The following is a 26,854-nucleotide window of genomic DNA, read 5'->3' on the forward strand; positions in this document are numbered from 1 at the left end:
TTACTTATGAGAAACTGTGAAAGATCAAGTCTATTGACGTAAGCCAGCACGCTGGAGGACCTTCGCCAGGAGATTACAGTGGCATGTGCAGCGATATCCATTGACACATTGACCGACGTAGCTGCGGCGACCGCTCGTCGTTGCGTTGTGTCTGGCCGCCAACGGCGAACGTTTTGAAGGAACTCTAAAGTAACCATGTGCTTAACTGAAGACAGTAGTACATGTGTGATCAGTATTTAAATGTAAAACAAACACGCAATAAATAATATCACATGAAATTAGTTTTATTTTCAGTCAATCACTTATCATGTAAAGATGACTTACTTCCGCACTCCATTCATAGAAAACTCAATAGCTCAGTCTACTATGTAACGCCAAGATGAGAAGGCCACATCATCTGAAAATCTCCACTGTACACCTTTCGTGAGTATTAACTTTTAAAGCCGCTTTAGGCTTTAATCACTTAACCTCTCTTCAAAAATTTTAAGACATCCTTTTGATTAACTTTTTTCAGATATTATGCCTCTCACCACGGCGAATAGACCGAGAGTTTCTTTTACAACCACTTCACTACAGCCTTCTAATATATTGAACTTTATAAAGAACGAGCCTAGCCTTTAGTTTATATAATAATTTTAAACGATTTTATTTTGTTACAATTCAGGCACACATCCTGCCTTTTTAATATAGTAATCGAAATCGAAAAATCGAAAGAGAATTGGGAGGAAAAATTTAAAAGGTACGCAAAACGCGTCCTTGCAAGGGGTTGGGGGCTGTACAAAACTAAATATGTGAGCTCCAAGCCTGTTGGCCACTAGTCTGACTCCGGGTTACGCTGCTCCACTGAAGGAACTCTAGAAAATTTTGAAGGGGAAGCCGAAATTGGACGTAACCTCTTAGGTACCACATACGCGAGGGGGACTGAGATTTGATCAAGTGATCGCGGAACGGGAAGAGGAAGAGCTGGCTGGTGTTTGCCGTTAGGATGGCAAGACGCTGTCATCTGTTGTTCGATGACAAAGCATGTGAAGGCCGTCGGAAGAAGCGCCGTGAAATCTAAATCTGCAATTTGAGAGGTCCCTGTCCTTTCAATTTGCGATTAATTGAGTGACCTCGTATATTTAATAGACAATTTATAGGTTCTGAACTAGGGCATACGTCGTTTATAATAAAGGGGAATATATATGGGGAAGGGCATATAGGTCCGTGGCCCATTTCTTATAGGGCTCATCCCGACATTTGTCTTACGCCTGAGGAAAACCACGGAATACCTTGGGCAGGATGAGTTGTCTCATATAAGAGACTAGCCAATTTGGCTATTATGTAGGAGGTGATTGTTGTCATGAGCCTTGTTGATTCTTCTCAATTTCGAGACCAGCCATTTGGCTATATGATGGCTCAATTACGAAGAGGGGGGAGAGAGATATAATTGTTAATTAATTTAGAGTTAATTAGAGAGATTCATGGGGATATGAGTGCAGGTCTGTGGTCCATTTCTTTTAGGGCTCATCCCGACATTTGTCTTAGCGCCTTAGGAAAACCACGGAAAAATCTTAGGCAGGATGAGTTGTCTCAATATCAGAGACTAGCCAGTTGGCTCTTAGGTTGAATGACTAGATGAATCGATGGATCTATACTAGCCAATTGGCTCTATGATAGTTCCATCGATCAACAAAAGTAGATATTGTTAGGGAGAGCATAATAATTAGCTTATAACCACTGGACGGTTTTCTATCTGAATGTTAATTTAATACCATGTACGCCATTTAACTACTTTAAGGAAAGTGTGTATGGTTAAACTATTTATTTGTGCTTTATAGATGTGTTTTAAATATTTTTCACCATGTTCAAATGTTTGTGTGTTAGTAAACTATCACCTGAAGATGACTTGAGAGTAATTCGAAAATATTCGTGACGTATATTAATATTGTATCTTGATGTAACAGAATTCATTTCTGCCATCTTTACATGATAAGTGATTGAATGAAAATAAAACTAATTTCATATGATATTATTTCACAAACTTATCTGAACTCAATATGACTTTTAAATTTACGCAATAAATAGTTTTCGTTTCTTAAAGAATGCATACATTGCTTTGGCGGATTCTGTATATCATATGCTTACCCATCCATCTCTCTGCACTATTGTTTTTTTCGTGTTAAAATTTTAATCATTATCTTTTAATACGTATGCTCTAAACAACAAAAGTTTATCAACTGCTACTAAATTATACGGAGGAAAAGCGTGTTGACCAGAGAGTCCATTTATGACAAATTCGCATGTTCCACATTAACAGCGGCAAAAAAACGTGAGTAGCGTTCCGACAGGATATGTCTGAACAAATTTCAGTTTCATTTCCGCCACTAGAATTTCCTGCTTGACATCGGCGGACTATGAAAGCAACTCGACAAGTCTGGCATTCCAGAACAGTGAGATATCATCACCATGTTTACCGTGATGCAACTGCACCACGCGGCGGTTACATCACTTGGACAACGGAGGACGTTTTTGGATGTGCGCCCGATTGGCACCGAGCTGCACTGTATGGGCCAGCCGTATGCTGGAAAATCTTGCGCGGAAGTGTCACCAGAAACGGTCTATTTTAGGACCGCGTCTCTGCATGAGGGATGTGACAGTAGGAATTGCGGGCCTCACCAGAATCAGAACGTTTCAGTTAGTATGACAACGGAGGACTATTTAGTAATATAGCATTAAACACACTCGAGGTATTAAACAAGGTTGTCTCATGTTCCCGTCTCTTTTTAGTAATTTATATTGGCTATGTCATTATTGAATATCACGAAAATTTAATAGTAAATTTAAAATTAGATACAATACTTTGAATACTCTGAAATATATTTAATTTGTATTTCCATAAATATAGAACTAAAAGATTAGAAAACATATGCTTGACGTCCACACCTGTGGAGTAACGGTCAGCGCGTCTGGCCGCGAAACCAGGTGGCCCGGGTTCGAATCCCGGTCGGGGTAAGTTATCTGGTTGAGGTTTTTTCCAGGGTTTTCCCTCAACCCAATACGAGCAAATGCTGGGTAACTTTCGGTGTTGGACCCCCGACTCATTTCACCGGCATTGTCACCTTCATATAATTCAGACGCTAAATAACCTAGATGTTGATACAGCGTCGTAAAATAACCCAATAAAATAAAAAAAATATGCTTGACAGAACCTAAATGTACCACAACTGTAGCTTACAATCATAGTAGCAACTTCGACCCAAAGCTCTACAGAGCTAAATTCCTAAAAATCCAATTTGCTAATGCTCTTTATTTAAAAAAATCAATTAAAATTAGTGTTTAGGGAGAAAATATAAAGTTTCAATTAGGCCTACTGTATTATCTGAGCTTCCGTTTTCTCTTTTTACTTTTTATTCTGTTAATAAAATGCTTATCTTAAAATTTTGTGGAATGCCCCCTGAACATTTCTGGGGGTGTTAAAGCGATTTTTATTAAAAAAAGAAAACTGATATGTATCCTTGTTCTAGCAATAAATTGAATTATTATTATTATTATTATTATTATTATTATTATTATTATTATTATTATTATTATTAATATTTGCAGATGTTGATGAGATTATTTTCAGTACATCAGTAAATAATAATAATAATAATAATAATAATAATAATAATAATAATAATAATAATAATAATAATAATAATAATATGGTCTGCCCATATTTCTTCTCCCTTAAAATCTGCAGAGTAACACATTTTTGTGAATTCTATGATCCCCCATTCTTTCCAGATATTCAAGTCATTTATCTTTTATTTTACTAATAATATTAAATATTTATAATTCTGACCTAATATCCTCACTTCTCTTCTGGTCGCATAACGTTATTCCAGCCACAGATCTAAGAAGTACATTTCGACAGACTCACTATTCTTCTCTTGTTACTTTCTTCCAATGTGTCTTTCATAAAGCCGTAAATATACCTATTGTTTTGTTCCAAATATATTTTGCTAATTGATATTGATATGTATCGGTATAGGCTATATATCTCCCTTATAACTATATCAAAATCGATTAACATCGATATTATGTTACACAAAAATACTATAAAGAGTACTAAAACAAACATTTTTAATTAATCAATGTGTGTCCTATCTCGCATCGGTACGGAGCTGCACTTGTTTTAGTGTTGTGACTGTTTTCCACATTGTGATTGTTTGTTGTTGCTATGCACATTGATTCGTCATTGTCTGTTGTTTTAGGTACATTTATTGAAAGCTCAGTCATCAGAGAGTAAACATAAAAAAAACGGAGCGTTAGGGCCTGAGAGAACTAGCCGAAGTGCATTTGGTTTTTTGCATAAAAGCGCAGTAATATCCCAGTTCGCAAGTTGTGTGCTGTTCACTGATGAAGCAACTTTCACACGAGATGGTATTTTTAACACACATAAGTAGCACATTTGGAAGCAGATAACTCCATATTCCATTGTAGTTAGATCTCATCAGGTACGATTTAGTATCAATGTGTGGTGTGGCATTATGAAGACACTACTCGGTCCATATTTCATGCCTAATCGCCTAAGAGGAGAAAATTAAAGGGACTTTTTGTAAAACATCCTGCCCATTTTACTGGAAGAGGTAGCCTACCGCTTGCAGTACGCGCCAGGACATGGTTCCAGTATGACGGAGCTCCTCCGCACTTGTCTTGCGGCAAGGCAACAGCTGACTGCAACATTTGATGACGGATTGGTTATGAAGGTCCCGTCCCAAGGTCAGCAACATCACCAATTTTAATCTACTTGATTTCTGAAGATCTTAGTGTATGCCACACCAGTAGACCATGTCGATAATCTTCTTCCACGGATTGTCGACGCCTGTACTGTACTCTAACCAGGAGAAAGTCTCAGGGGAATGAGACGCAGCGGGGTAATGCTGTGAATGAATGTTGTCGTCATAAGATGTGATAATGTCACACACGTGGGTACACGCATCTCCACTGGCTAACTCTCAAAGCACAAACGATAACACTGACACACACATACTTATACTACCCTAGTTACAAAATTAGATCACGGTTAATCTCCTGGTCTTTTAATCCCTCCATACAGGAAATAACATATGCAGGAGAGTGCATGTTTTTTAAGGGAACTGGGTAGTGATGCCTGTGTGATTAAGAAATTTCAATACAAAAGTTTAGTGCAATATTTCTAGGCTTCTAGTGCTCAGAAAGGAATAAATATTTCCAGGCTTATATAATGAATCATTCTCAATTCAGTGGTATAAAAGACAACTAATTTGTTTCATATCCAAGTGCAAAAGAAAGGCCCTAACTAATAACATGTTTTCCCACTTTACTAAGTGTACCTCATTTTTCAGGTGCACATTACTTACTAAAATCTTCACTCTTATACCTTTTTATTTTTTTAAGTTATCTAGTAATGTGTATTGTAAATTCTAAAGCAAAATTTAGTTAAATATTTCACCCCTAGTGAAACTGAAAAAATATTGAACTTCGTTTAATTTTTTTTTTTTTTTTTTTTTTTTACAGTTTCTCAATGCATATATATTTTTTCTCATGTTATGTGTGTAATATTCTTAAACCCGTAGGTCTACTATGTAGAACACTGGCTGCAGAAAACGCTGTACAAATTTCATTTAAATTTATTCAGCAGTTTCAGAGAAAAGTGCACTTAAGTTTGAAAAATGTCAATAATAAATAATGAAAATGTCAAAAAGTAATAATGTATAAGTTACATGCACCGCCAAATTTAAAGAGGTAATTTAAAATGCTTATCTGCAGAAATACCCTCCCCCACAATGTTCACATTGTATCAAAGAGCAAGTTTTGTACTTTATTTTATAACGCCAAACAAAAAATTGGATTTTTGGCCCGCCCCTAATCACTACCTGGTTCCCTTAAACTGACGTTATAACGGTAATATTATCTATCTACTTCGCTCCAATAGATGACGCAATAGTAAGCACATTCCTTTTACGGTTAATCTCCTGGTTGGAGAACAGTAACGCCATACATACTACACCTGGCAAATGTATTATTTGAACAGGTGCGGCAGTCAATGCTTCGATGATGCCAGTATCGTTTACAAGAAAGGGGGTGTCAATTCGAAGCTCTTCTCTAATGTCGAGCGCCATTGGCTGTTGCTTTTCATTGAAAATTTAGTCATCATCTCATCAAAGAGTCAAGCTACTGACCCTTGAATGAATGATTGCCTACCACAATGGCGGGCATTTCTGCGGCATTGCCGCAGTGATGTCAGACTTCAGCGAAGCATCAAACTTACCCCCTACCTTCCCCTTCCCCCACTCGATGAAAGTACTGCGCGTGTACGTGGCAGATTATATACTGGATTGCTGTACTTCGGAGCTTCATTAGTGATACAATGTCTTTCGCAGAATCATATGAATCGAGAGGAAATCACACTTACAAGAAAGGCGGTTCTTTCATTTCTCATGTTTAGGATTAGTTACAAGTATTCAGGACGCGAACTTAAATATGTATATTCTTAAAATAGATCACCTGTTATACGAGTTCAAAGAACACAGATTCAGTGATTTTCAAAGGATGGAGAAAGATTTCAATATTTTTGCCACGCCTTTTCATGTTTAAATTGTAAATGTTATCCCAGAATTGCAGTTACAGGTAGCCTACTGGATTTGCAGAATGATAACCTCTTGAAAGCATAATGTGAAGGTCTGTTGGGGGTTAAAATTTTTTAAAAGATGTCCAGTACTCCATAACCACTGCTTAGACAGTTTGCTTAAAAAATAATGAGTACCGGTACCGTCATTTCCCATAACTATGTTCCTGGAACATAACTATTTTCCACGATACAACTAATCAAATTTTGTACTCCATAACGTAGTATCTTGTTTATCTATATTTTTGCTGTGTTGTAGTTTGAATTCAAGTCACTGCAGCTATGTACGAACGGTCTATGTTATTTCTACAATGATCTTTGAATGATTGTATCATGAACCATAGTTGTTTTCCAGGACCATAGTTATGGGAAATGACGGTATGTATTCAACAACCTAACATTTCTAAACATGCGAACATTTCTAAAATTAAATTTATAAAGTCCAGCCACAGATCCCGCTTAAGCGATGCCCATCTCCTTGCGCAACTGAAAATAGCATGCACAGATATAAATTCCAATTTCGAAGATATTGCTTTGAAAAAAATTATTAATTAAATATCACATGAATGAACTCTTCCAATTACATATGGTAGGTAGGAGTGTAGTGGCGCAACTGTCTGTCAATCCGTCACTGCACTGTAGAGTGCAACCCCTCCCACAGTACGTAGTTGCCATTTAAATGTTGTCTTGTGGGTTGCGTTCATTTTGCCCACCACTGGCCTATCAGCTACAACAATGAAACAAGTGTAGCATCATACCGGTGCGAGATAGGACACCCATTGCTTAATGAAAAATGTTTGTTTCAGTACCCTCTATCCACCGTATTTTTCTGTAACGTAAGTTCTGAATCACCCTGTATTGATAAGCACACCTCTACTTTAAATTCAATTGCCCTTAGCGGTGTTTGAAATTGCGAAGCTTGGATCAAACAGACTACAGAGAACGACAGCATGAAAAAAGTATACATTTTGAAATGATTCCATGCTTTACAAGGATTTTATTCTTTTGTAGTCATTTACGAACGTTTCATAAAAGTGTCCCAGACAGAGATTCTTCTACAGTGCCCTCCCCCTTCTACAGGGACATCACTTTATTTTTACCAACATTTTTAACATTAACCTGGCTATACTCGAAAACACTGTTACCCCCCTTCCATTACAGGAGTTTGGTGTTCCTAGTGCAATATGTAAACAAATCATTTTACTAGCTATAGGAGGAGAGAAAAGCAGTGTATCCATTTATGTTACAGGGAAATACAGTATTACGATTTTCAGATTGGTCATTACTTTACAGTATTCTATCAAAAAACAGTAGAATAGTAACAATTTTTTTTCACAAACTCAACTCTTCAGGCGGTTATATTCATTATGTAATGTCTACTTTATTCAGCATATTACTACCCTAATTTATTCCTGAGAATTTTGTGAGCACTTCCGTAAGAAACCCCAATTTCTACAGCTAACTTCTTGACCGACTTATTAGGACCTCGCTGCATCCTTTCTCTAGCATCTTCTACATCATCTTCTGTCACCTTTGTTGGCCATATTACACTTTTCTTTCTTTCTGTACACTCTGTTGCTCTAAATTTATCTATCAGATTAATGACATTTCTACGAAAATATTCCGTAATGATATAATCAGGAAATTGTGAAAAAAAAAAAACTGTTGTTCACATTCGGTTATATTGTAATTCCAGTTTCCAACATCGTCCTTCGTACCTACAAACAGTAAAACAAAACTCTTATTTAAATAATGCTGTTAAGTATGCCTACCGTACCATATTATAGGGTACCGTACTTTCGGTAACTCTAATCTTCACTTGTTCTCAGTCCACACAGATAAATGCAGTTATGCTACACACCATACCTGTGTGAAAATAAACTTCAATAATATAAGCTGTTTCTTCTATAGAAAATGCAACATATTTCTGAAACACACTGTACTCTGTACTGTTTATTTCACTGCTAGCAACAGCGGCCGTAAGTTTGTGTGACTGGCGTTAGCAAGGACATTAGTGAAAGGGGTGGGAGTCAAGTACATTTAGAAACGCAGGTACAATAAAAATTTAAGTAAAAATAAAATGATGTCCCTGTATATACTTACCACACGAGTAAAATGTCCTCAATTTGTACGGAAAATCATCCACTATCAAAACCCTATAAAAGAAAACGCTTGAGAGATAAACGGACTATTGAATTCACATGATTAATTTAATAGCATTCGGAACAGGATCAGTGCAATGTTTGCACACTTGCACAAAGCCTGTGCGTACCAAAACAGAAATGGACGAGGAGAGAGGAGACGGAATAACTGCATTATCTGGAGCTCATATCTCCAACAAAATCAACACAATATAACCAACGCATTTAGCTCTGTAATCCCATCACAACAAGCAGTTAACACGATTATTCTTGTCATAACGACGGCCTGGTAACCAGGTTACCGAGGATAAACGTGTTTGCGCGCAACTGTTCGTCAACGCGGCCTTGGAGCTTGTAAAATCTAACAAGTTGGGAGCGGAGAACTCACAATTACCTGAAACAATGCGCAACGATACCAAAATGAGTGAATGGAGATTAGCCTTAGCTAAGATGTCGGCTTCTCACCATACAAGGCCGGGGTTCAATCCCGGATAGAGGTTAAGAGATCTGTGACAGACAAATTAGCTGTGGATAGGGTTTTCTCTATACGTATAATACAGTTTGTCTTCATGTTACTAAGGCCCTGATTGTTAGGTTTTCACGTATTTTATTTCTTGCTATTAAACTCGAATGTTCGCTTTGAAGGTGAAGAAAAAAAAAGTGCATATTATAGGTCCTACAATGTCTTAAAAGAGATTTCATCGCCTAAAATGATCTATGATTGATTTTAATGTGAGGCTTTTTTTTCCCTTCCACATTTTGTAAATTATTTTAAGGGGTTAGGTACAGCTTACAGCAGAAAATTTTTAGAAATAATCAACATTTTTTTTCCTCCATTACTGTATCTTGTACAATAATGAAAATTGGTATATGTAAAATACTTTCCTTCTGCTGTAGGAAAAAAAAATATATTTTTACGATTTAAAAAAAAATATATATATATTTTTTTTTCAAAAATTAAAAATGTTGCCAGTTCACTGTGCAGTGATGAAGCGTTTCCCTCATAACTCATAACCTTGTTAACTTTTTCTTGCTCTCTCTCTTTTATTTTATTGCTGAAACTCATGTTTACAATATCATGCTCTTTCAACTACATTCATTAATAAATAATATATTTTTTATTTTGTGTTAGAAGAAAATACTGATATTTGATCATTTTTAAAATGAATTTATTTTTTATCAGACGATCTAAGAAAGGTAGAGAAGTGATCTTGTATCATATTGTAGACATGACATGCATAAATACACAAAAGAAATTTCATCACAGAATATTGGATAGTTTGAGTTATTGGGAAACGCTTTATCACTGCACAGTGAACTGAATTTTGAAAGAAAAAAAATTGAAAAAAAAAAAATGTAATTTTTTTTTAATTGCAAAAATATTTTTTTTTTCATATAGCAGACGGACAGTGTTTTACACATACTAATTTTCATTATTGTACAAGATACAGTAATGGAAGGAAAAAATGTTGAATATTTCCAAATTTTTGCTGCTGTAAGCTGTACCTAATCCCTTAATGAACTGAAAAATATCGCACTTCATTTTTTTTAAATATACCTCACACATCCCCTTCACCCCCCCACCCACACTCAGACATTCTCACCCACTTACTCTCACTAAAAGAGCAATATCACTTTGAGAAGACAAGGAGAACAAGGGGAATACAATTTGAAATTCGATGTTTTCATTTTTCCTTTGTAGTTTAATAAAGAGAACAAGATGAAGATGGGATGACGAAGAGAATAAGTGGAAGACAAGGAGAACATTGGGAAGGGAAGTACAAGAAGAGAAGGAGAATAAGGGAAAGACAAGGAGAACAAAAGGAAGTAGGAACGAGAGGGATTTGCAGTTTTATATGACGGTAAATTCCAAAGAGATTCTCCATAGATAGTGAGGAAAAAGATACAGCTCTACGTCAATTACGGTCGTGGTACGTAGCGGAAAATGTAATCACGCATATGGTAGCCATTTTCAGGAATACACAAGCACCCGTGAACGTATAAATTTCCACTATTCTCATCATTGCCCTAATATAATTCCATCATCTTTGAACAGCTTATATACAGAAATAAAGAATTGCATGTACCATTATGAATGAATGGACAAAGGAAGCTTTTTACTTCCCACGAGACTAAGAAATGACTGATCCTCGAAGGTATATGGTGGAATGTAATGAGGCATACGATGGACAATATGAACAGACTATTTTGAAATAAACCTTCATAACTGACTGACTTACTGACTGACTGAATGAATGGATGACCTCTTGACGTCAGAACAAACGAAATGGAATAAACCGAGACAAAAGGAAAGAACAATAAATAAATTCTCAAAACTTCCTCTGATCTGAAAGTCTGAAACAATATCGACATCTGTATCAATCCCTCCTCCTTTGAGATTATGCAACCGCAAATCTGCGACAGACAGACAACCTCACGTCTGTGTCTGATGGGTACAAAACATCCGCATAATTATGCAACTTTCTCCATTTCCGCATGTTTGATCCGAATATCTGAACATCGTGTTCTCTTCATCTCTACGACAGACCACGTCCAGCGGTCACATAAAAACAACTGGCAAGACAGGTTGGTCGTCAGGAATTATTCGTAAGGATTGTCGATGGTTGATCTTTCAGAGAGAGGTCTTCAGACCGGCCAGCGTTACTACTGTCCGCATGTCACGACAAGATCCTAGCAAAGAATGCTAGTTCCCCCCCCCACTCTTATAACTTATTCCCGACACGGAATCGTCTGGCCATTGACTGAGGCTTTTTTGTCCCAACCGGCCAATGACATCACCCCTATCCACCTGCTCCTTCAAGAGCGCTGAGTTACTGGCTTACCCTCTCCTCTTACCCCGCCAGGACAGTACTCCCCTCCCAGGGATCCTCTCGTAAAATCTGGACATTATTGTACACATACGAGATTTCTTACATTTTGTACGATGTACGAGGGAAACATATCCTCTTATGCAAAATGTATGAGAATTCTAATATCCCATTCTTTGAAGTGTAACGCCTATGTTCATCCTACCATAAAAAATTAACTGTAAATTATATTTATACTAATTTCATTCCGCTGTTACTTTTAATAATATTTTACAAAACTGAAAAGGATAAGGCCAGATTAAAAAAAAAATGAGTGCGAGAGGATGTGTAAGATTCTGTAATACACGATAATATTCACCTTCTTTCACTGTGGCTGTTCCTCGGCTTTGGAATTCCCTACCGAGTGATGTCAGGGACTGTCGGATATCAAACCAATTTAAGAATAGAGTAACGAAATATTTTTCTAACAATTCCTGTTAACAATAATAGCTGTTTCAGGTTTCTCTATGTTTAATGGTTATATACTCGTATATTACAGAATAAATATTTAAATTATCTTCTTTTCCTTCTTCTTCTTCTTCTTCTTATTATTATTATTAGTATTTAATTATTTATTATTATTATTATTACTATTATTATTACTAATGTTTATTATTGTCTGACTAACATTACTTATCCAACTTTCATTATTTACTTTCATGTTGTTTTATGGTCTAGATATTAATGTAATAACTATGTAATCAATTGTATTCAATTAGAATTAGAGTCTGGCTGGGCGGAAGAGAAGGCCTACTGGCTTTTGTTCTGCCAGATTATATCAATAAATTATTATTATTATTATTATTATTATTGTTATTATTATTATTATTATTATTATTATTATTATTATTATTATTATTAACGAACATTATATTCAAAGGAGTACTCTAGGATATCTTTTATCATCTACATTGTTCAACATCTACTTGGAGGATTTAGAGAAGAACTGTTTTCAGAACATGGGAGGAATGATAGTAGGAGGAAGAAGAATAAAGTGTATAAGATTTGCTTATGATATGGTGTTGTTAGCAGAAGAGGAGATGATACTAAGGGATATGTTACTGGAGCTAAATGACAGCTGTGAGCAGTATGGAATGAAGATAAACGCCAACAAGACGAATATCATAATCATAGGAATAAAAGTGAAGAAGGTAAACTTGCGAATTCTAAATGAGGTAGTAGAGCAAGTGGACAGCTTCAAATACTTGGGATGTACTAGAAGCAGTAACATGATCTGCTGCTAATAAGTCAAAAGGAGGACAACAATGGCAAAGGAAGTTTTTAATAGAAAAAGGAGTATCTTCTGCGGACTTCTGGAGAAAGAATTAAGGAAGAGACTACTGAAGTGCTTTGTGTGGAGTGGAGGGTGATATGGGGCTGAAACATGGACATTACGACAATGTGAAGAGAAGCGACTAGAAGCAATTTGAAATGAGGAAATGGAGAAGGATGGAGCGTGTGAAATGGACAGACAGGAAAACAAACGAAGCTGTGTTGGAAAGAGTGGGCGAAGAAAGAATTATTCTTATAATTTCATCATTTTTCTTGTACCGGTAATGACTGAAATTGTACCGAAAGCAGCTCTAAGAATAAAGGGAATTAAAATCATAATGTTTTTTTCTTTCTCCTGAAAAATCTGTTTAAATGCACATAGAGATTTTGGAGGCACAGTGACAATATGCGACATTTTTCTTTATGAACGTCGCGTCAGGAGGTTTGTCCTCGGGTGACGATAGTTGAGTCAATAATACAGAATATTTCTAGACTGTAATGACTAGGTATATGATTATGTGTCGTGATCAGAATATTGTACGAAATGGAACTATAAAAGTTGGAGATTTATCCTTCGAAGAGGTGGAAAAATTCAAATATCTTGGAGCAATAGTAACAAATATAAATGACACTTGGGAGGAAATTAAACGCAGAATAAATATGAGAAATGCGTGCTATTATCCGGTTGAGAAGCTTTTGTCATCTAGTCTGTTGTCAAAAAATCTGAAAGTTAGAATTTATAAAACAGTTATATTACTGGTTGTTCTGTATGGTTGTGAAACTTGGACTCTCACTTTGAGAGAGGAACAAAGATTGAGGATTTTTGAGAATAAGGTTCTTAGGAAAATATTTGGGGCTAAGAGGGATGAATTTACAGGAGAATGGAGGTTACACAACGCAGAGCTGCACGCATTGTATCCTTCACCTGATATAATTAGGAACATTAAATCCAGACGTTTGAGATGGGCAGGGCATGTAGCACGTATGGGCGAATCCAGAAATGCATATAGAGTGTTACTTGGGAGCCAGAGGGAAAAAGACCTTTGGGGAGACCGAGACGTAGATGGGAAGATAATATTAAAATGGATTTGAGGGAGGTGGGATATAATGATAGAGATTGGATTAATCTTGCTCAGGATAGGGACCAATGGCGAGCTTATGTGAGGGCGACAATGAACCTCCGGGTTCCTTAAAAGCCAGTAAGCAAGTAATCGATATTAATAAACCATTCCCAGCAAAATAATTGTAGAATGACTAAAATATTTCTATATATGAAGATAGGTCTACTGTTTTAGTCGATAACATCAACAGTGTTGTACGCAATAGGAGAACTGTTGTAGTTGCATATGAAATCACGAAGAAAACGTGTGATAATACCTTCGAGTATGCATTATCGGTGTAATAAAACGAAATTAAATATCGCGGCACCTATTACAAATCTAGAAGCTCGTTCACTGTAGCCCCTACACCATGGCCATATCTGGAATGGGGGAGGGAAGCATGAAAATAAATCCATAGACAAAAGACACGCGACTGGTCACGACGGGCGGTCCTTGTTATTGGGATAATGATCCCTGGATGCCAAACAAAGCCCCAACCCCACATTTTTATACTCACAGCGCTGCGTGCGTCAGATTAATAAGGGGGCACTCGAACATACCGGGAGGCACATTTCTGGAAATACAACCCCAACCCCTGCCAGATAGCAGCAATATGGCATTCCTCCTTGTGCGGTGGACCACACACAAATACCAGGGGCGCGTTCTCAAACTTGTGTCTTGAGGTCTGACAAAAAGAAAAAATTGCGTCGCTCAGAAATTCCGTTCAAAAAGCTGGAGAACTGAGAGCAAACAAACAGGAATGTGGTCGTGAGACGCTCAACTTGGTGCTTTGAAGGACGACGCTACCAGCTTCTGCCTTCTTAGCCTGATTATTTCATGCTAAGACTAACCGAAAAGAAAATAAATAAACAAAATAAATAAATAAACAAATAAATAAATAAATAAATAAATAAATAAACAAATAAATAAGAATAGATCTTGATACACGAGCATACTTTACATCAGCTATTATGATCATTGCAGTGCCAATCGGAATCAAAATTTTTAGTTCACTACTCAGAGTATGTATTCGAATCCCAATTATTATCCTACAGAGCCCCTTGTTTATGATGATTAGGATTTGTATTCTTATTTACTCTTGTACGTTTACCAGGTGTAGTATTAACTAATTCATCTATTGATATTGTATTACACAACACTTATTATGTAATAGACCATTTCCACTATGTATTATCAATAGGAACAATATTTGCAATTATAGCAGGACATATTCAGTGATATCCCCTGTTCACAGGCTTAACTATAAATCCAAAATGACTACAAGCACAATTTGTGATTATATTTGCAGGGGTAAATATAAAATTCTTTCCTCAACATTTTCTTGAACGAGCCGATATACCTCAACGTTATTCTGATTATCCGGATGCTTATACATCCTGGAATGTACTACCATCAATCGGATCTATAATAGAAATTTCATTTGTCGTTGTCTTAATAATGCATTTTTATTGGCTCATAGGAATTGTTATTGGGAGTTTAATACGAGTAACTCTGAATTATTGGGGATTTTGTGGATCTTATATTTTCCTAATCGCTCATGATCCATGTTCTTCTGGTTTATTTTGTTTGGCAAATATTTCTTATGAGCGTTTAGATAGACGAAGCTCATTAATTAAATTAATAAGGTTTTAATCGTATTTATACCTAGAACAATTATATCGTGATTTTTTAATTGAGATCTTTAATAGGCTATAGCTGCCCCTCCTTCATTAAATTTGTTAGGTGAAATTAGATTATTAAATGGGTTAGTTGATTGACCATGATTGACTATATATACTTACAAACATAAATAAATAAATAAATAAATAAATAAATAAATAAATCTATTTCTCTGGACAGCATGAAAGCGCATGGGGGATGGAGGTATAGCACTATACTTCACTGTCTCTAGCACTAGAATGACGTGGTGTGGCGGCACCACGTTCCGACCGCCTTTTTATCCCTGGATCCGGTAAGTTACTAAGGCTGAGTGGATCCCGGAATTTTGACAAAGAGAAAAATCTCGTCATCACCCGAGACTGAAGCCGGTATCTTCCAATTCATAGTCAGCTGCTCTACCAACTAAAGCTACACGACTGACAAATGAATACAAATAGGCTAAATAGGTGAGTAGTGGGTACAGTGAGACACAAAATATTAAGACATATGTATGCAAGTGAAATTTCAAGTATTTTTAAAATCAAGTGCAACAGAAATAAACATTAAAACATGGAGTACAATAACACATAAACAGAAATGTTAATAGATAAAGGACATAATATACAATATGTGTTTGTCAAAAAAATGCAAATGTCTCACTGTTCCCATTCAGGAGGGTACAGTGAGACACCAGTGTCAATTAACGGACATTGAAATGATTTACATTTATTTCAAAAGAAAAGAAAACTTGCTGTCTCTTTATCTTGCCATGTTGTGAAGACTTATTTAGAATCATTTTGATGTCTGACTTCGAAACCATTGAAACATCTGGAACATTTGGAAAAGTGAATTTTCCATGACTTTTCAAAATTTTGCTAAAAAATAAAATGAATTTTTGGTCACAAGAAAGCTTATAATTATAAGAATTTAATTCAATTCTTTATTATTTTTAAATATTTTTTAAAATTTTGTGAATAATTTTTTATTTAAGAAACTATTAAAATGTAATGTATCCATTATTTTAAGCTACAGTTCCTAAATTGGTTACTAGTATGTTCATTTTTAATGTTAGTTACTGGTAAATGTAATATAATTACAGTTTATTTTTGCAAATCATTGGTACATGGGGACGGTGAGACGTCTCAGTGTACCCTTCAATGGCATGTCTCACTGTTCCCTTTACGCATAGTTCGTTTAAAAATGGCACCATCACTTCAAAATCAAAACAAGAAAGACGAAACTTTGCAAAACATAACGTCAAATACCATAGTATTAGGTAACAAAACATTCATATTTCTATTTAATTTGTATATTCAATATAACCTTCATTAAACACAAACCAAAATTTTACTTCTAGAGTGAAAAATTACGAACTAATTATAACTAAAATCAAAACGAGTAAGAAAATACTGTTACTTTACTCATGCAACATACAACTCCACTGTTACAAACATTTCAACATCAAAATTTAGCATCTAATAAAAAATGTCTCACTGTTCTCCCTGACTCACTGTACCCACTTCTCCCCTACTGTAAGTACCTATAAAGATGTTAGTTATTGGGAAATACCCATTTTTAACAATATGTCTCCATTTGCTGACATTTGTCAGTAGAATGACGTTCCACATCCATATTAATCCATTATTATTATTATTATTATTATTATTATTATTATTATTATTATTATTATTGCTTTTAAGGAATCCGGAGGTTCATTGCCGCCCTCACATAAGCCAGCCAATGGTCCCTATCCTGAGCAAGACTAATCCAGTCTCTACCATCATATCTCACCTCCCTCAAATGCATTTTAATATTATCTTCCCATCTACGTCTCGGCCTCCCCGAAGGTCTTCTTCCCTCCGGCCTCCCAACTAACAATCTATATCCACTTATGGATTCGCCCGTACGTGCTACAGGCCCTGCCCATCTCAAACGTCTAGATTTAATATTCCTAATTATGTCAGGCGAAGAATAAAATGCGTGCAGTTCTGTGTTGTGTAACTTTGTCCATTCTTCTGTAACTTCATCCCTCTTAGCCCCAAATATTTTCCTAAGCACCTTATTCTCAAACTCCCTTAACCTATGTTCCTCTCTCAAAGTGAGAGTCAAAGTTTCACAACCATAAAGAACAACCGGTAATATAACTGTTTTATAAATTCTAACTTTCAGATTTTTTGACAGCAGACTGGATGATAAAAGCTTCTCAACCGAATAATAACACGCATTTCCCATATTTATTCTGTGTTTTTATACATTACATAATTCGTATTATCTTCAATAAGAATAAAAATAAAATATATCTCCTGCAATCTATCCAAAAGCAACACAAATCATCATAACAAGGATTTAGTTTAAAACATTCGCAAATGAACAGGTCATGCTTGGTAATTCTGGAGGCGGGAGGTGTCTGTTACTCGTACACTTGCAAATTGCACTTCCGACAAAGCACCCTCCTCCCCCCCGCCCCCGCACTCCGCTCACTCACCAGGAAGCTCGCATGATTACTACAGTCACGGAAGTCCACACATCGCAACCGAGGCTGGCAGTCAACTCGTGTATTCAAATGGAATGCAGGGGATTCTTAAAGGGTAGACTTATATGGATAAATAACACAGGATATAACATTTTTTAATGAACAGGGATAGAAATTCACAGACAGACTGCCATGGGTAAAAAATACAAAATATCTACTGGTCGACATAGCGAACATGAGTATCGGAATGGAGGCGCTGCTGTTGCTCTGTCACATGGAGTTCGCTGCAATAGTTAGCGCTACCAACTGTCACGTGAAGAACATCGCTAAACTTTACACGTTGCTATCAGTGAATCTGAAAGCAGCAGTGATATTCCTGCGTAAGGTGAGCTAACATGTCTTGTAATCAACCACCCAATTTACAGAGCCGGGCTAGATGTATTGCTTATGTCACATGAAAAAGTGGAAGGTGAAGCAGCGATTTATTTTAATGTAGATCATGGATGGGCATCGTGCCTCACTTGAGAAGTAATGCCTCACTGACCTTCACAGAGCTTATCGCTCTGAGTGACATCATCTTCACAGTCCCCGTCCCTCCCTTACGCAGCTCCTAGGCGTGGGCAGGTTCTATATCAGTTTCATAAGCAATATCAGTGGTGGCATAATTGCATTATCAAAGCAGTATGTACGCGTTAGAAAACGACTATTTCATGAGAAATGGAGGAAGAGTTTTTTTTTGCTGTTTAGAAGGGGAGAACATACGATGTATGTTATGCTCGTAAATCCTATTAGGCATTAATAAATTTAATATACATTACTCGTTATGTCATAAAGAACATGCTGAATTAGAAGGTAAGACAAATTAAATGTTATTTTTCGTACTATTCTGATGATAATTTATGATCTTAACATTTGCATAGTATATTAAATACGACATTATATCTTAAACACGCTGCATTAAAAGGCACGTGAAATTAAATGTTGTTTGTACATATTATTTCCAGAAGAAATTTATAAAAAAATATTAAATGTGCGTAGAAAACGAAATATGATTTTCTGAAATTATTTTAGGTCGAGAACGTGCAAATCTATTAAGTAATCTTGATAAACGCCAGAATATTCAAGAAAATATATGTAGACAACGTGATGGAATATTATTGGCTAGTTACGCAATTTCTCGCCTGTGATTTAAATCAATTCAATGATGGAGAAATAGTAAAGTGGTTTATGATTAAAGCTGCAGAATTAATTTGCCAAATTGAATAAAAGTTTTCGAGTCTCTCACGTTAACCAAGCGCTTTCCTAATAATTCGCCACTGGCCGCCTTACCGATTACGATAAGCTGACGCAGGTCACAGCAGTTTATATTTCCCATCCTACTCTGCAGTCTACTCTCCTAGTAAACAAACTATTTCAAATCGAGTGCCTCACGTAACCGAAAATTGTGCCCATGTATGATGTAGATGGTAATAACAAAATTATAAAATACATATATTGTGTATGTAAAATTAAAATATTAGTTGCAATAATCCTCCACTTCCATGATTTATAAATCTACTACATTTAGCGATCTTTCTCTAGTATTGTATTAACAGTAATATCGCTAAATAACATAGTAATTGATACAGCGTCATTAAATAAAAAAAACATGTATGCAAATGCACGTACCCCCAGTTTTACATCATTTTTAAGATATATAGGAATTCGATACAGCCATAAAACTTTAGTATTAGGTGCAAAATACTCCACAGAATTGCTATACTTCAATCATTTTAATCAAATTTGCAGTTACTTCTTCTGTGCTTAGTAGGGCAGTATCCAGTTCGTAAAACGAAACAAAAACAAAATAAGCAGAATATTTTAAAACGAGATATACAGGGTGATTCACGAGAATTTACCGTCCCTTATGGGGTTTATTTGCGAAGACATTCTGAGCAGAAAAGTCATATAAACATTTGTCCTAATCTCAATATTTTCAGAATTACACTAATTTGAAGTTGTTTGTAAAATACCATATTGTTTAGCTTTAAAGGTAAAATAATATTACAGATAAAGAATGAGCTATTCAGGAGTATCATTTCTTTAATTAGCTAACATTCTGAAGCTAAAAATGTGTTGTGAATTCCATAGTTACTTCGTACAGAATTTGTTTTGGTTTTTAACTACAAAATTACATTTTTTACGCATTTATCAAAACAATTGTTACAAATCACGCCATTCTTGTAAATTCTTTAAGACTGTACTTTAGGATGCATAATTAAATTTTTAAGAATCAAGTTCCTAAAGTCGTATGATTTGTAACAATTTTTGTGTTAAGTGCGTAAGAATGATGTCATTTTTAGTTAAAAATTGAAAATCAAAATCTGTACAAAGCAATCAACAACACATTTTTAGCTTCAGAACACTAGCCAAATAAAGAAATGATACTTCTGAATAGTTCATTCTCTATTTGTAATAATTTTTACCCATAAAAGTAAAGAAAAAAGGTATTTTACTAACAACTTGAAATTAATGTAACTCTAAAAATAGTGAGATTAGAAGAAATTAATATTTGAGGAGAAAAATTCACCCCGGTACCAGGAATCGAACCCGGGTACTTGGTACTACGTACCAAGCGTTCTCACCATTGAGCTACACAGAAGTCCAATCCACAGCACCGGATCGAACTCCCCTCCACCAGTGTTGTGATGGCAGTTGGCTTGAATATAAACGTCAACACATATGCCCAGCTTGGAGTCAGTCCACTAAAGGAAAACAACACTGGAGGAGGAGATTTCGATCCGGTGCTGTAGATTGGACATCGGCGTAGCTCAATGGTGAGAACGCTTGGTGCATAGAACCAAGGACCTGGGTTCGATCCCCGGCGCTGGAGCGAATTTTTTTCCTCAAATATTAATAATTGTTACCATAACAGATATTATTCTGTAGGATTAAAATAATAAAAAAATCTTTAGTAAATTAGGACAAATGTTTATATGGCATTTCTTGCTCAGAATGTCTTCGGATATAAGTTCCGTAAGTGACAGTAAAGTCCCTTGTGCAGACGCTTGTATTTCCCTATTTTGACTATGCTGACATTTTACTGACTGACCTTTCCAGCGACAACAAAACGAAACTTCAACGTGCTCATAATTTGTGTGTACGTTTTGTAAGCAATGTTCGTAAATATGATCATATTACCCCATCCCTGGAAACAATAGGTTGGCTTAAACTAGATAAGAAAAGAAATTTACATTCACTTCTCCTTCTCTTCGAAATCTTGAACTCTTCTATTCCTTCGTACCTGTCGTCTCGCTTCACTTACTTTCTTCCCACCACAATCTGAACACACGCTCTCGCCATGAAACAATACTAACAATACCATCCCATCGCACCTCCTCATACTCATCCTCTTTCACAATAGCCCTGCCAAGACTCTGGAATTCGTTACCTGCTAGCGTCAGGGACTGTCGAAATAAAATTGAATTCCAACGCAAACTTTGTAGGCACTTGGTCAGAAATTGAGACTCGTTCAGACATGGTTTCTTGTAAATAGTTATCTTAATCTATCACAAAATATTTCAATATCCGGTAATTTCATCACTATAGAATTTTGTTATTGTAGGTTTAATTTGTAATTCAGTAAATACAAAATATTCTTTGTTCTTAACTTCTATGATAAAATGTCTAGCTTTCATTATTCAGGTAATCTTGTCGTACTTTAATTTCTATTGTAATTGTAAATTTAATATTAATTGTAATTTTATTGTTCATATTATAGTTCTAATCGCCTGGTAGAGGGGCAGAGAAGGCCTGACGGCCTTATCTCTACCAGGTTAAATAAATAAATACTAAATAAATACTACTAAATAAATCCTCGTGAATAACCCTGTATATTTTTAAGAAAGAATGGGATAACAAAAAAAATATATAAAAAAACGGAAAACAAAACAAGGTTAAAAAAAGAGAAAAAATAAAATGTTACGAATTTGTCGGATACAGTAACACTCTGTTCAAATGGAATCGAGCTGCTCGATATACGAATATACGTGCACCTGTGCAGCAATTTTTGAAGTCCGTTCATGAATTCAGTCCCCGCTGTTACGTGATGTCTGTCGTGGTGTGGAGGGGTGCGGGAGGCAACTTTCACGTGCACATGTCCATTCGAGAGGTGATCGCCCAATAAGCAGTTAATTACGTGTATACACAACTATCGTGCCAAACTTTCAACTAATGGGCGGAGCGCCAATCAACAACCCTGCGTGCCACGCCACGCCACCCTTCAGTACAGCCCGGCTCTGTCCAACCTGTAGCTGTCAAGGAGTTCCAACTCATTCCACGTCGCTTTTGAACTGCATACATTCTGTACTGCTCAGAGAGAATATGACACTAAAAGCAACGTAGCATTTCAAACTCTGCGCCTCAACCCCAAGTCACCTAATCTAATCTCACTCCACTAATACTTATTCAGAAAAGAATCATTAAAATATGCCTTAATAAACCAATTGATTACTCATCTGAGCTTTTGTTTACTGATTTTAATGTTTTGAAAATTAAACAGATTTATTATATTGCCTTATTAATCTTCATACATAAAAACCGTAATAAATTCAAATTGTATCATCATAAATATGGAACTAAAAGATCCGATTTGATACGACTAGAGGAACCATAGTGTTTCACAAGGACAGCTCTGAGCTATAGTACCGACTTTGGTCCAAGGTTATACAATAAAATAATTTATAAATACCCAAATTTGGAAAATTTTAGTATCAGGAATTTCAAAAATAGCATTAGGAATTTAATTTTTAAACAATATATATTGATTTAATATGTATATGTATTTGTATGACTTAAATTGTTAAAATTGAAATTGTATTTTTAAATTTAATTTATTCCTGTAATTTTTTTTGATCCAGTTTGTGTAAAAAAATTATCTTTGTGTTTATCTTTGTGTTTAGATATCTCCCTGAGCACGAGTTTTTTACTCCTTCAGGGAAGAACTAAGATTGTATTTCTGCCAAAGTTATTTTATTAACAATAAACAATAATATTACATAATAAACAATAAACAATATTACCCATCGTTTTTATTAGTGGATTATTTTACAACGCTCTATCAACTGCTGTAGTTATCTAGCATCCTAATGATATGGAGGTGATACGAGTTCAGAACTATCAGCCTGATATAACACTCGGCGAAGATTCTTCTGCGAATACTGAATCGACGTTTATATTCTAAGATGGAAGAACAGTTATAAGTGGGACAGAGCTATAGGAGGGAAATGATTTATGAACTTGGGTTAAGGGGTTAGGTATATCTTATAGCAGTACATTTTTTGGAAATATTCAATATTTTTTTCCTCCATTACTGTATCTTGTACAATAATGAAAATTGATGTGTAAAACACTGTCCTTCTGTCCTTTAAAGAAAACAATGCACCTGGAAAACCTAGTGGATTACTAAGAATTTACTTCTTTACAATTTTGTAAAGCGGGTTATTTAAATTGGGGAATTGTTCATTAAGTAAACGCGTATTACTATTGTTAGAATATGTAGCTATAGGCTATAAGCTTAATAATCCTCTGAGGCGTTCATGTGTTTGTTATTATTAATTGTCTTTAAAATTTTCAGAGTGTCACCTATAATAATGCCTCTGATTGTAATGAAATTATGAAATAAATATATCTCCTCTTTCAGTTTTTTTTTAATTTGTCATCCTTACCTGCGACTATTTCAATAATGGACACAACAGGATTCGATCCCGGATCCCCGCCGCAGGAGTCACTCCCATTAGATTGATCAGTTTTGAAATCGTGGGGCCTCCAGCACATGTTACATAAAGCACAACGGGCGTGAACGGGCTCTACATAGATACTGATCATTGTATGCCCTTACATAAGATCGAACCTGTTCCTCCAAGGGAGAGCGAAACGGTTTGTTGAGCAAGCCGTAAATGGATTGTCTCGCATCCGCCGTTACGCGGAGACCGGACCGGACATTTTAACCAGAGTCGTGCCGGGTGGTACAAGAGCAATGCCGGATTTAGCGCAATAGCGAAGACAAGCAAACTAACACAACCATACACAAACTATGACTACATTCAGCATGTAACATTTAACGTAAACGAATCTTCACTGGGGTACAGACTCACGAAAACAGTTGTCAAGAAGAGAGAGAGAGAGAGAGAGAGAGAGAGAGAGAGAGAGGCAAAATTAATTCGCGAAAGATTAGAATACAGCACGGAAATATGCTTCTCATTCCCATGTTACAGATATTAATTACGTTGGTTTCTAATGCTACAGTGAGAATGAGATCAAAATGCATATGTAACGTTTCCATCAATTAAAGAGCGACCCCTTTGATTTGATTACCCCCTTTGATTTGATTACCTGGTTGGGTTTTTCCGAGGTTTCCCCCACCGAAAAGGCAAATGCCGGGTAATATTTTGGCGAATCCTCGGACCTCATCTCATCTCACTACATCTCGCCAAAATGTAAAAAAATGTAAAAAAATGTAAAAAAATGTAAAAAAAATTGTACAAAATTGTAAAAATTGTAGAAAATTACTAAATTGTAAAACTATAAAAATTTGTAAAAATTGTAATTGTAATATTGTAAAATGTTGACATGTTCCACATCTTAAAGCTTCATTGCTCATGTAAGATCTATGGAATAAAATAAATGAATGAATGAATGAATGAACTGGAAAAAAATACGTTGCTTAGTTCTTGCGGTAACCTCTCCCCATGGCAATTGAACGCATTATTAGTAATCTACACCCACTCGTCATCATTGGCTATAATTTTCACACCGTCTGTTTTCTTGCAATCCAATCTATCTTTACATGACTAGTTGCAGGAAATGGGATCTAAAGTCAGATTTTTCACTTTTTTTTTTTTTTTGGTTTCAAAACGAGGATGAAATATTGAGCATTAAAAAAATTCATGGTACTAAGTGCTATAGCTTTTAATATACATTAATGTATTACTTATTGAATGTTCATATTACGTACATTCATTGTACATTATGTAGGCCTGCTTTTCGAGAAAAATGCAATTAAAGTTTTCACTTGTTTTTTTTAGCAACTATAAGAAAGATTTAGGTATTTAAGAAACACTGTGTAAAACTACGTCCTAGTTTAGTATGTAAAAAAGCCTACAGGTAGCGCAAGATGTCAAAACATAGAAATGCAGTTTTTACACCGCAAATTTGTTCCTTTCACGACTTTAGGTCCCTTTTCGCGCAACGGGTCACATATTCGTTTACCAATTCCACTAGGACATACCTTTCTATGATAGTAAAATTAACTCTTCATTTCTTTCCAAACCATCAGCTTCGCGGTTCAGTTTCAATAAGGGATAATAATTGCCAAGGAGATCGTAATATTGCACAGGTTTTCTATATGTGAAGCGAGTGAAACGCATTCAGGAAAGTTTTGGTTTTTAATACGTTTCCCTGATTCATACTGCGAGTATTCCCAATTTTCGCGAAAGTTAACAAAATGTTACTTAACATCCATCTGAAAATAGTTGGTGGAACCGAAATACACAACAGAATTTTAACGCAATTATTAAAATTTTATCTTGTGTTAACAAACTACATGTTAGTGCATTTTTAACATTTGTTGATAAAACCGGCCCTTGAGGTTTAACAACTGATATGGGTACATTTATACTACTTGGCGACATTAATAGAATCACCTACAACTGGTCCAATACTTTAATTCTTCAATTACTGCAATTTTATACAGTATTTGAAATATTATCTTCACAACATTTTCAGAACAGGGGTGCATAGTAAACCTACATCCAAGTTAGTGCACCCTGGGCACGTTTTTAATGACAAAGTGGTGTACAAAGCTGGAAATAACCTCTTCAATGACGCCAATGCAAAAATGTAAACATATTTATTTATTTAACCTGGTAGAGATAAGGCCAACAGGCCTTCTCTTCCCCTCTAACAGGGGATTACAACTATATTGCATGCTGCATGGCTATAAGATCTCCAGAGAATGCGACCGATACTGGGAACCAGAGATCGTATGTATTAATGGCGGCTACGACAAAATCCACCCACTAGGAAGGAAAAAAAAAACATTTTCAGAACACATTTTGAACATAATTTACTTTTTCATGTTGCAAAACGACAGAATACCGTTTATTTAAGATAATGTGAAGTCCTTAAATTATACGGGTCTCCCTTTTTCTTTAATAACTAGGGTACGGATTTTTAGGTCGTTAAAATTTAATTTTAGTTGCCTAAAATAGGCTTAAAAGTGTAGGAAATAGTCTCTAAAGAACTAAAAATAGGCTCTAACAAAAAATAATGTTTTCTTTAAAAACATGTTCCAAATCATCAGGAATTCAATTCTAGAGTTTAATAATTTTAAATGCTTATACACCGTTACCACCGCTACTACTAAAAGTACAAGAACAACAAATATCTAACTAGTTATACATAAACTAAACAAATGTGAAAAATAAGTGTTAGACATAAATTCAGTACACAAACAAGTCAAATTATGTACAGTATTTCACTGTCTCTTGAATGATACATTAATAAAATTGCCTCTGCTTATGTTGAAATTAGTAGGAATATTCAGCAGGCTGCAACCAGCATAAAATGGTATTATCTCGTGAACGGAAGATTTGCGGACCCATGTTTACTGGAATTTTTTACTTATCTCTAAATGTTTTGTCACTTTTGAAACACCCGTATATAAAATT

The 26,854-nt window shown here is 35.6% G+C and overlaps 1 protein-coding gene and 1 pseudogene across 21 annotated transcripts in view; one reads left to right on the forward strand and one right to left on the reverse strand.

Annotated features, from left to right (window-relative positions):
• The window catches only part of LOC138705717 (cytochrome c oxidase subunit 1-like), a 33,731-nt pseudogene extending 11,420 nt beyond the window's left edge, over positions 1-22,311 (forward strand).
• The window catches only part of LOC138706539 (coiled-coil domain-containing protein AGAP005037), a 1,408,895-nt gene that overhangs the window by 483,347 nt on the left and 898,694 nt on the right, over positions 1-26,854 (reverse strand). The gene's annotated exons all lie outside the window — the stretch shown is intronic.

The sequence above is a fragment of the Periplaneta americana genome, chromosome 9, assembly GCF_040183065.1.
Source record: "Periplaneta americana isolate PAMFEO1 chromosome 9, P.americana_PAMFEO1_priV1, whole genome shotgun sequence".
Classification (NCBI taxonomy): Eukaryota; Metazoa; Arthropoda; class Insecta; order Blattodea; family Blattidae; genus Periplaneta; species Periplaneta americana.